This window comes from Chaetura pelagica, unplaced genomic scaffold, assembly GCF_000747805.2.
Source record: "Chaetura pelagica isolate M959 unplaced genomic scaffold, ChaPel_1.0 scaffold191, whole genome shotgun sequence".
Taxonomy (NCBI): domain Eukaryota; kingdom Metazoa; phylum Chordata; class Aves; order Apodiformes; family Apodidae; genus Chaetura; species Chaetura pelagica.
This window is the reverse complement of record NW_009952440.1, coordinates 780,336-791,454: the sequence shown is the minus strand read 5'-3', so window position 1 is coordinate 791,454 and position 11,119 is coordinate 780,336. Positions and strand designations below refer to the sequence as shown.

The following is an 11,119-nucleotide window of genomic DNA, read 5'->3' as shown; positions in this document are numbered from 1 at the left end:
TAGAAATATTTCTCTGAAGAACAGAATAAAATTCAGCAGCTTTCCAGCTATGTTAGGAAATCTGGTAATGAGACACAGTGTAATCAGGAAGTTCAGCCTGATTTCAAGATAGTTACAGACAGCTTCTTTCAGAATTACTTTTATATTTACATTCATCTGTCTTTACTGACATGCAGTTTGGTTTTTGGTTTTGTTGTGCTTTTTTTTCTCTACGGATTATGCAACACAGAAAAAAACCTTGCAAATTGGCAATGCCTTTTATTGTAGTGTATCCTCTCTTCTCTTTAACTTCATTTCAAAGGACATGGGTTTTCTTCTGTCACAGAGCAACATTTGTACTAGGAAAACTAGTAATTTTTAAATACAGTGGACAAATACATCTTAAATTGATAACATTACAATTTACAGAAACTGTCAACACTCCCAGGAAAATGAAGTGCAAGCTAAAGAATATTCATTCATAACAGTGCTACAAAATGGGGTTCACCACTTGGAAAGCTCATATTCTTCCTCTCAACTGGAATGACCGGCTAATGCAAATGTGCAGTCGTGCCAGCTGGTGGGAACGCTAATTTTAGAGGTGCTAATTGAACAGGAAATCTCACTGATTTCCTTTACAACTTTTGTTAAATGGTATCAAGAGAGGTGAAATACCTGGATTCTGACCAGCTGACTGTTTTGAAGCTCTGCCTGATTCTCTGAATTAGGTAAGGGAACCAGATGCTGATACTTTTTTTTTTTTTTTTTTTTTTTTTAAATGCTAACCAACTACAGCCAATTTGAAGGCAATTGATGATATATGTATCTATTTGCTTAATGACTACTCTTATAAAAATCTGCCTGTTCCAAAATGCAACTTTGAAAAAGAACAAAACAAATCTAAAACTGGAAAGAAAAGATATAGCTATACTAAAGACATGCAATGGATATCACTGGGATTACAACATCAGTGTAATTAGCATTCCTGTAAGCCAGCCTGACAATGAGAATGTTAATTTGTCAGAAGAGTGTGGGTTTTTCAAGTGGCAAATATAATTTTGCTGCCAAGAAACATTCTTCGTCTTTGTGGTTTGGTGCTGTTGCTTTAATGTGTTTACGGGTTTGTTGTGTCCCTCCCCCCCCACCTCAACCATGCTGATAAGAACAGCAACTGTTCCTAGAAATGTCAATGTTACTCTTTAGAAGATGAATTAATGGAAATGGTTTAAAAACTACTAGTGGCACTAGCACAAATTCTACAGTACAATGGAATACATGTTCTTCAGAAAGAAGGAAAAAGACTGCGATAACTTACAATACAGTGCTAAAGCGACATGCTAGATATGAGCTGCTTCCACATTACCAAACACAAACTGCATGCAAAGGATTGTTACTTCAATCTGACTTCACAGAAACTGTTTCCATCTTCTATAACATGTCTCACTTTTTAACAACTGGAAAGTCAGATATTGCCATTTAGGTCTTGTTCCTGGGAGCCATCTGACGTGGGTATAACTTTATGTTAATGTAAAACAGCTTTAAGAATCAGGGCTTGAAGCCTTGTTGAAGGTACAGAATTAATTTAAAGATCATAGATTTTAATTAGGGTGGAAAAAATCTAGAAAGCCCCCTCCCTGGAAGTGCTCAAGGTGAGACTGGATGGGGCTTGGTGCAATCTGGTCTACTGGGAGGTAGTCCCTGCTCATGAAGGGAGGATAGGACTAGATGATCCTTAAGGTCCCTTACAACCCAAACTATTCTATGATTCTATGATTCAAAAAGTTATCTTTGTATACATACAACAAAAGAAGAGTTTCATTACTATAGCAGTGTAGTAAAATGAAAAGTAGTATTTGTGAATCCATGGTGTATTTTAACATAAAACAAATCTGTATACCTACTTTTTCTTTTTCATTCCCCTTATTTATTCTTATTAACATTTCCTTTCATCATAAAAAAAGACATTATTACAAGTATTTATATCTAAAAATAGCTAACCAAACAAAGCAAATATAAGGGATGCAATTCATGTGACCCAGCTTCAGCCACTTAAGAGTTTCATATCTACCCTGATGCAGCTACTTAGGCTCTTTCTATCTGTGGGAAAAAAAAAACAACAGGCAGATCTGAATCATGCTTTCTGTTACTCCATTATCTATTAAGAAAGTGTTTAATACATATATAATTATTTTCTTCTGTTTCTGTCTAGGTTTAAGAGGCTAAAATTAAGGGAAATTAATCAGATTAGTTCAAAAAACACTTAAAATACATGGGCTTCATGGAGAAAAGTCTTTGAAAACCAAATGCCAAGGAAGACATAGGCTTAACAGCGACAAAACAACTTTACAGACGGTTGAAAAAGAAGATGACAGGAAGTTTGATGTGACTTTGGAACTGGAATTGCCAAGTGACTCAAGCTGAAATACTCACATGAAACCTCAGAAAGTTATTTGCCATAGAAATACCAAGCGATTTCTCATTCTGTTTGTATTATATCTAAAGCCACTGGTGGTGTACGCCAAGGGTCAATACAGGGCCAACACTGCTCAATGTCTTCATAAATGATCTAGACTAGGGGACAGAATGCACCCTCACCAACTAGGCACTTTGAGGAGCAGCTGATACATTAGATGAGTGTGCTGCCTTCAGCAACAGGAACCTCATGAAGTTCACCAAGGGCAAGAGCAAAGTTCTGCCCCTAGGGAGGAAAAGCCAAATGTACTAGAACACGCTGGAGAGGCTGAGCAGCTGTAAAACATACTGGGAGAAAAGGACCTGGGGATCCTGATGGACAACAGGTTGACTGTGAGACAGCAATGCACGCTAATGGCAAAGACACCAACAGCCTGCTGGGCTGCAAAGCACTGCCAGCAGGTCAAGAGAGCTGATTCTGAAGGACAGTCACATATCCCAGCACATTATCCAATTAATTGTCTAATTGCTTGGCTTCAGTAGTGCAAGAGCTCAGATCACAGTGTACCAGTACAGCTGGAGGTTACACAGATGCAGTTGGTATAGTCCTACAACCCATTTTTTTCATGTACTGGCCTCTTTTTTTTTTTTTTGCCAAGCACATTCTCATCTGCCTTAGACTTCATGACAGGTTCTTTTTGCCCCACTAGCAGTTATTGCTTCTGCTGTCATCTCTCAAAACACCACTTTTAAATAAAAGTAAAGCCTAAGCCTGCTGCAATTCCTCCCACCCAGAGGCACTTCACTTGGAATGAATCCTAAATAATGCATATCTAAATCAATACCTAAAAATCTCAAACTTCAGTGAAGTGGTGCTTTGGATCTGAGCTATTCAAGCTTTCACTGTATGGACTAGAGTATGAAGATTTCTGGTAAGCATAGCATAATGGGGACACAGCTGCAGACAACATGCTCTGCTTCACACATTTTATCTACTGGATATTTCAATCATTCTGCAGCAAATAAAATTGTTTGCTTACTGCATGTACCTCAAGTGTCTTTTCCACAATCCAATGTTCTAATCTGGGTGATATTGAGTAACTTGGTTGTAGCAACTCATGCCAATTTTTGTTCTGAAGACTAATCCTACAGGCAAGAGCAAATCAATGTGTTCCACTCCCACTGGAGGAATTTAATCAGCATTTCCACTGAGAAAAGGTGACAGATGATGTGTTCTTCTTTCTAGTCCATCACAAAGCATAATGAAAGCACAAAATAGAGTTTAACTTTGCATTTCAGAAGACTTGGAGAACACAAAATGCCAGCAATTCCTTCAGAGAGTTTTTATTTATTACTAGATAACAAACTGAAAGTCTCAGGATTTATAAATTCCAGGTGAATCCTAACTACACAATGGAATAGCACATTTTTGCCCAGTCCTAGCAAGTTTATAGAGCCATTTAGCTCTGACATCTGATTAACAGAACACATTTATCTCTATAAGTTTGCTTCACAGATTTAAATCAAAACAAAGTCAATTTTCTTGACACATCAACTTTTAAATTATTATTACTCTGATATCTGAAGTGTGATTCCAAGTATGTAAGTAGCCAGTGTGGTACTGCAGCACCCGGGTGAAGAATATGATTAATCTTGTTTCATGCCTTCACATAAAATACTTTATGTCAAAGGCAACATCTTTACCAATTTGCATCAGTAGCAGCTAATAAGCACACTGACACTTCCAGACAAGCGAACTTTTCAAATGAGATTGTGTTAAGCTTCAGGTGTCTAGCAGGTGACATGAAAATGATGTTATTAGTTACGTTCCATGCAACAGAAGACAGGTTTTCAGACAGTAATGGGAAGAATTGCTACCTATTTGCTGATATGTCCAAAGAGATTAAATGCTTTTTATGCTGATGTAGCATCTTGGCCAACAGCAGCGTGTTAGTCTGTCATCATACTGGTCAACACAGTTCATATGTGTAAGCAATGGCTATCAGAACTAATAAAATATAAAGAAATTGGATGTAACATTCTACTTTGCAACACAGCCATTACTACTAAGTGAATATAAGAGCTTCCATTACGAAATCCTCTCTCCATACTTTTAAAGTAAGGTTGTAAAAATCACTTTTGGCCTTTACTTGCTCTACAAGCTCCATGTTGATGACACAGACTGAAAATAAACTTTTCAACTCTTCAGCAGACTGAGAAAAAAAGCAAAAAGATTTTCAAGTTCTTTTAGCACCTAATAATGATTTCTTTTTTTCTCAGGAGTACCGTGATTTCATTATGTAGTGTTCTTAGGAATAGTGCCTGGATGAAAAAAGCTAGATACATCCCCACACTGACAGATCAGTGCCCCACTTCCACCTGCAAAATCCAGCTCCAGGGTGCACTGTGGGAATTTCAGGGAGGTGACTCTACTTTGACACCTTGTAAGCTGCTGAATCTTTCATTAAGATCACTAAGTACCTGGATAAAGACAATCTGTTGGAAAAGAGCCAACACGACTTCTGAGAATGGCAATCCTTCCTCATCTGGTGGAGGTCTTTAATGGTGACAGCATGCATAGGGATAAAGGAAATATAGCACACTAGAATTTTTGCAGGCTGTATGTTAAGGTTCCACATTAAAGGTTCATGTCAGTTAGTGGAGAAAAGGCCCTGCTATACACAGAGGTCTAATTAAAGAAAAGGAAGTGGCCTTTCAGGATTAAATGTCAGTAGTGGGATCTCCCAAGGGTCATTGCTGGACTCATCTTTACTCATCAGTGACCTGGAAGAAAGTATGAATGGGAATTGTCCAGCTTGAAGCTACTAATCTCTCTTGATCAAATGCCACGCTGATGATGAGCAGCTCCAGAAGGACATAAAAAGTTGAACATGTGGTCAAAACAGTGACAGATGAACTGCACTGTACACAAATAGAAGACACTGCATCCATTAAAAAAAACAAACAAACATATGAAACGTGCCTAAGCAACATTACACTTGGAAAAGGTCATTATAACTTCAAATAGAGATCTCAGGGTCATAATAATCAGTTCTCTGAAGTCACTGGCTCAAAATGTATTGTCAACCAAAAAGCCAAAAATCTATGCATTGAGAACAAAACCTAAAGTATTATTTTACAGATACATAGAAGTCTGGTGTAACCACATGCCATGTGCAGTTCAGGTTTCTGCATCCCAAGAAGACACAGAGCTAACTGAAGTATGGAGAGTGGCAGTTCAAATGATTAAAGGGAAAAAACCAAACAGGTATCACAGGAAAAGGGAAAAAAACCCAAAACTTTTCAAGTTGGAGAGGAAAAGGCAGAGGAGGGCTATGACTGAACTTTACATAAACATAGATGAGATGAATATAGTACTGTTCATCCCATCTCCATTACTGCAAACAAGGAGCACTCATTGAAATCTGCAGGAAAGCAGCTTAAAACATGTAAATGAAAGTACTTCTTGGCACAGTGAGCCTTCTAGAGGCAGATACAGGATCAACAGACGCAAACAGAAATGACAGACATTCAGGCACAACAGGTCCATAGCTGATACTAAAGAGACTGACCTACAGAAACCTACAGTTTCCTACAGAAACTGTAAACATGGAGTAGGTACGAGGGGTATAAAGGACAGAAACTGCCCAAGGCTTGGTGTCATCAACAAACTTGCTGAGGGTGCTCTCAATGCCACTGTCAACATCATTAATGAAGATATTAAACAACAGTGGTCCCAGTACGAACCCCTGAGGGGCACCAGCTGTCACTGTTTAACATTTTTGTTGGACACATGGACAGTGGGATCAAATGAATCCTCAGCAAGTTTGCTGATTACACCAAAGTGTGTGGTGAGGTCGACAAGCTGGAGGGAAGGGATACCATCTAGAGGGACTCTGACAGGCTTGACAGTGGGCCCATGCACACTGCATGAAGTTCAACAAGGCCAAGTGCAAGGTCCTTCTGCTGGGATGGGGCAATCCCAAGCACAAATATAGGCTGGTGGAGAATGGATCCGTAATAGCCCTGAGGAGAATGACTTTGAGATGATGCTGGACAAGAAGCTCAACATGAGCCAGCAATGTGCGCTTGCAGCACAGAAACCAACCGTGTCCTGGGCGGCATCAAAAGAAGCACAGCCTGTAGGTGAAGGGAGGTAACTTCCTCTCCAGTAACCTATCCCTAGGGTCTACTTCTCCTTGTAATTTGCAAACATAGTAAAAATGACACAGATGTCATTAGGATGTATGATGACTGGCAATTAGGCTTTCCATATTGAATCAACACCTACTTTTTAAGTATGTTCAGGTGTCTGAGATTAGGATTTTCCATCACTAAATGCTTATAATGAACAACATAAAAAAACTAGTGTGTCTATCCTTAAATCAATGTGCAATTAATGCTAGAGAGATATAGCTTCTTAGGTGAAGAAGCCAAACAAATTCAAGCACACTTTAATAAATAAATAATACTTTACTGCCAGCAGTTGTATATGTATGTCTAAGACTAAAGCACAACTTTTAAAGGACATTATGTAACTTGTGTCCCATCTTGCTTGCAGAGAATTCAGTGGGATGCTCACCACTAATATCAGCAGAGATAAGAAGAGGTGAACAGGTTCCATCATATGCTTTGGGAAAGGAAATTATTGAGGATTTGGGGAAGTGCAGAGTTTTACATTTGGGGAAGAACAACACCATGTCCCAGTACAGGTTGGGGGCTGAACTGCTGGAGAGTAGTGTAGGTGAAAGAGACCTGGGGGTCCTGGTAGACAGGAGGATGACCATGAGCCAGCAATGTGCCCTTGTGGCCAAGAAGGCCAATGGCATCCTGGGGTGCATTAGAAAGGGTGTGGTTAGTAGGTCAAGAGAGGTTCTCCTCCCCCTCTATTCTGCATTGGTGAGGCCACATCTGGAGTATTGTGTCCAGTTCTGGGCCCCTCAGTTCAAGAAGGACAGGGAACTGCTTGAAAGAGTCCAGCGCAGAGCTACGAAGATGATGAAGGGAGTGGAACATCTCCCTTATGAGGAAAGGCTGAGGGAGCTGGGTCTCTTTAGCTTGGAGAAAAGGAGACTGAGGGGTGACCTCATTAATGTTTACAAATATGTAAGGGGTGAGTGTCAGGAAGATGGAGTTGGGCTTTTCTCAGTGATGACCAGTGATAGGACAAGGGGTAATGGGTGTAAATTGGAGCATAGGAGGTTCAAGGTGAATATCCAAAAAAAAAAAATGTTTTTACTGTGAGAGTGACAAAGCCCTGGAACAGGCTGCCCAGGGAGGTTGTGGAGTCTCCTTTACTGGAGACATTCAAAACCCACCTGGATGCGTTCCTGTGTGATGTACTCTAGGTGACCCTGCTCTGGCAGAGGGGTTGGACTAGATGATCTTTCGAGGTCCCTTCCAGCCCCTAGGATTCTATGATTCTATGAAATGTGCATTGTCATAGGCTTGGCCACACATAAAAATGCACATAAAAGATCTTCTAACACAAGAAGAGTAAATTATAACATAAGTACTTTTTCATTTCTACTTTTTGTGGACATCTGTGATTCTGTTAATGAAAACGCAAGGAAGAAAAACAGGTGGAAGACAGGTAGGAGAATGAATCCCTGACCCTGGTGCAATTTTCCTGCCTCTTTACTGATGATAATTGAGGGGCACCATGATAGACAAAAGTGACACAATACCTAGGAAAAGCAGATCAGTAGGTTAAAGTATTAAAATATGCCAAGAACGTCACCACAATAGGGTGGTTCACCCTAAAATGAGATGTTACAAAGCCAAGTAATAGATGCCTGAAAATAGAGATGAGTTCATACTGTAGTTACTGACATGATCAAAAGCTACCATTGCATTAGATGGCTCACATAAGTAAGGAGATGATTAGATGTGTAAAATATGCCTGTTGAGTCCTAAGGGCTTGTCTGAATATTTTACAATGAGTTTCTGTCAGGTGTCTGAGTAAAGATTGTTTCCTCTACTGCCTAATCAAAGTAAGATATTGAGAAACGAATTTTCAAAGGGAGACATTGCTGTAAAGTACAACTGCAGCAAGATGAAAATGTACCCAAAGGCATAGGGCTGAAGACTTTGTTTCAAGATCAAACACTGAGAGATCAGTCTCATTTTCCTGTTGTGTTGAAAGGAAGAACTACAATTCTCATTTGTTGAGCCTAATTTTGCACACCTTTGCATCTTACATGGGATCCCTGGACAAAGAAGGTCTGCAGCAGAAGGGCCAGAGAGTGCTTTGTTGTTTGAAGTCTCAAGATTAGAAGTGTTAGAGTTTGATTAATATTTCTCACTAGGTCATTGAAATGCCTGGGAGGACATTTCAATTTGAACAATGTATTGTGTCATTTCTATAGCATTTTCTGCTTCTTTGCACTTTCCTACCAATACACGACACAGAAATGCTAGACAGACAATATTCCCAGAATGGTGCAGCCTCAGCAAACCTTATTAGTTTCAGCAAGTGATTCAGGATGGGTTTTGTCCAATGCAAATAGAGAAATTGTGTTCCATCTATGATTTGCTGAAATAGTTAAAAATTTATATAACACATCACTCTTACTACTGATCCATTTACCCTGTCTTTTAGCATTAATTTAACCGCTTAAAGAATTTCTGGTTTTATTCTTATAGTATGTTCAAAAAAGGACATGACAAATTACCTAGACTGAATTGAATTACATGGGTAATGTAAAGTCACATTTAACATGTAAAGTTTTCCCTCTTTCACTGTCGAAATGTATTTCCAGTATGTTTGTGTCCTAAGATAATTCTATCATCTAGGGAGGTCATAAATCAAGTATTACTGGTAACTTTCTATTAAATAGATACATGCCTTTTAGGCAGAAGAATATTTCCATTCTTCCCTTTGCCTGAGATTAACCACATGCTACTCCCTGACCAGTGTGGACATAATACAATTGATAATTTAACTACCCTGAGTACATTTTAAAAAGTTAATTCAAGGGCATTATGTGTATACATATACTCACACACACACATATATACACATAACTATAAAAGCGCATTAATTTTTCCATGCAAAACCTGAACTTGCCATGTAAATAATGATAAACAGGAATGCATACATTTACTTAATTTTTATTAATTGTATCCTTGGCAAATGAGCTGAGAATTATCGCTATAAAATTTGTTGATCTTTTAATGAAACAAACTAAGGAAAAAAAAATATATATTTTTTCTTTCAAAATTAATTAAAGAACAGTTTCAACTCTGTGTATTAGATTGTGTCTTGTTTGGTATTTTTAACTGGTGTAAAGTCTTTATTTTATGCCCAGGCTCTCTCCTCAGTCATTCCTTTGTACCAACCCAGTAGTTGTGTGGTCATGAAGTTTATCAGATCAAATAATTGATCTGGTTCATTAATTATATTTTTTATTTCCTTCATGAGTTTTTGCTGGGACAACAAGAAGAAACTTACAGAACTGTAGCTGTAATCAACCATATCATTACCAGCCTGGTGATCCTAGGGAGGATGATACTGTTCTCTATGGGGGTACTGTATGTATACAGTTACACCGCAGGTTCTAGTGGTACAACTCCTAAAGTGAATGGAACGGTCCATGTTGATAACAGCAATAGCTGGTTCAATTTTATCTTTCCATTTTCTTTCCAGCTGAATCTCCCAGCTCTTGATGTGAATAGCACTGTTGCAGTGGGGATGTAAACAGGTAAAACAGCAGCCCAGCATGGACAGCCACAAAAGCACCAAGATGGACAAAGAAAAGCTGATGCAAGGCTCTGACAGCCAGAATCAGGGACAGTTTATGTCAGTTTTCAAGGAATTGTTACTTTACAATACGATGCAATGAAAACAGGGGTAGGGGCTTTTCATACCAGACTCCTGACAAAAACAGAAAATCTGTTTGGAAATTCCTGCAATTTGAGGGCAATACATGAGCTCACTTATTTAACAAAGCAGAAAGAGAGCAACAGGAAACGTGTCTTGATTCAGTTTAAGGTGATAATCTAGTGGTCCCCTAGAAATCTCTCAGGTTTAGCATGTGCCTTAACAGAATTTCCAGAACATACTGGCAAGATGAATGAAAATGAAACAGAAACTCCAATTAAAAACAAACAAACAAAAACAACAAATAAAATATTTTTCTATCAATTACTGCGTGTTTTCTTTTACAAAATATCATTAATGCCTTTATTTTAAATAGAGGAGTCAGTATTTCTTGGAACTACAATTCTCTCTACAGTTCATTCTTTTTCCTAATGAAAGTTGAAAACCTGAACAAACTGATTAAACATGGAAAGTTGGTAGGTATCAACCTAAATTGTTATAATCTTGAGGGATTCCAAGAAGAAAAAACAGCATGTTTGGCCAATTTTTTGTTTTACAGAATTCATACACCAGTATTTCAGCTCATGAAACTGTCAGATACACAAAATGACCAAGCATATGTTTAAAACCAAAATTAATCTTGGATTATTCATGGAAATACTCAAAATGATCTTTTGAGCTGTCAGGAAAGTAGTAATCAGCAATTTAGGGAACTCAAGTTCATGTTGGTTCCTGTCAAGTAAAGTGTTTCACAGTGGCTCACCACAAGCTTTAAGCCACAACATACTGGCAACTGGAGGTGCATAAAAAAATCTCATGCCTTAAAACCTAGTTTCACCAGCAGGTAATCTGGAAATGAGGTATGGTTGTAAAGGGATCACATTTACCATTCAACAACAGTCCAGT

The 11,119-nt window shown here is 38.5% G+C and overlaps 1 protein-coding gene across 1 annotated transcript in view; it reads right to left on the bottom strand.

Moving 5' to 3' along the window:
* Window positions 1-11,119, bottom strand: part of EDIL3 (EGF-like repeats and discoidin I-like domains 3) — a 287,168-nt gene that overhangs the window by 74,352 nt on the left and 201,697 nt on the right. The gene's annotated exons all lie outside the window — the stretch shown is intronic.